Below are 702 nucleotides of genomic sequence, written 5' to 3' on the forward strand. Positions count from 1 at the left end.
TATCACGATGGATGATGTTATCACCATCACGCCTCTAATACTGATAAGTAACATCACCGAGCATTGAGGGCCTGTGCTAAAGGAGTTCTCATTACCCATTTAACCTTAAACAAACCCTAAGGAGAGGGGTATGTTACCCACTTTGTTTAAAGAGGAAACAGGCCCAGAGAGGTTATTGGTGATGGTCACACAGTGAGCAAGTTAGCGATCAGGATTGGAACCCAGGCCCTCCAGCTCCAGAGCTCATGGGCCTAACACGCTCGGCCTGCACAGTAAATGTGATAATAGCTCACACATGGCTGAACCTCCGGGAGGTGGGCTCAGTATCCCTGACTTAGTGTCATCCCTTCCACTCACTCTATGCTGATGGCAGACTGAGGCCCAGGACAACCTAGTGCCCATCGTCCCCAGTCGAGCGTGATCTTCCAATGGCTCCCAACCTCCCTGTCGATGGAGGAATTAGGGTAGAGGGAAAGAAGATTGATGGCTTTCATGTCCAAGGTCCTTGATCATCCACTCAGTGAGATAACATAAAACATATCCCACGTTCGTAACTGGTAAATGCATGTGATGTCTATACAACAACAGAGGGGAATACCCGCACATTATGTTTTCTACAAACCAGGTGTGCTGCATCTGTCCCTCCTGGCCCTCTCTCTCCCCGCCCTGTTCTGTGCCTGGATCGTCAACGGGGCTCCCTAC

At 50.0% G+C, this 702-nt stretch overlaps 1 protein-coding gene across 4 annotated transcripts in view; it reads right to left on the reverse strand.

Moving 5' to 3' along the window:
• The window catches only part of AKNA (AT-hook transcription factor), a 49,941-nt gene that overhangs the window by 21,011 nt on the left and 28,228 nt on the right, over positions 1-702 (reverse strand). The gene's annotated exons all lie outside the window — the stretch shown is intronic.

Source organism: Myotis davidii, unplaced genomic scaffold (assembly GCF_000327345.1).
Source record: "Myotis davidii unplaced genomic scaffold, ASM32734v1 scaffold866, whole genome shotgun sequence".
Classification (NCBI taxonomy): Eukaryota; Metazoa; Chordata; class Mammalia; order Chiroptera; family Vespertilionidae; genus Myotis; species Myotis davidii.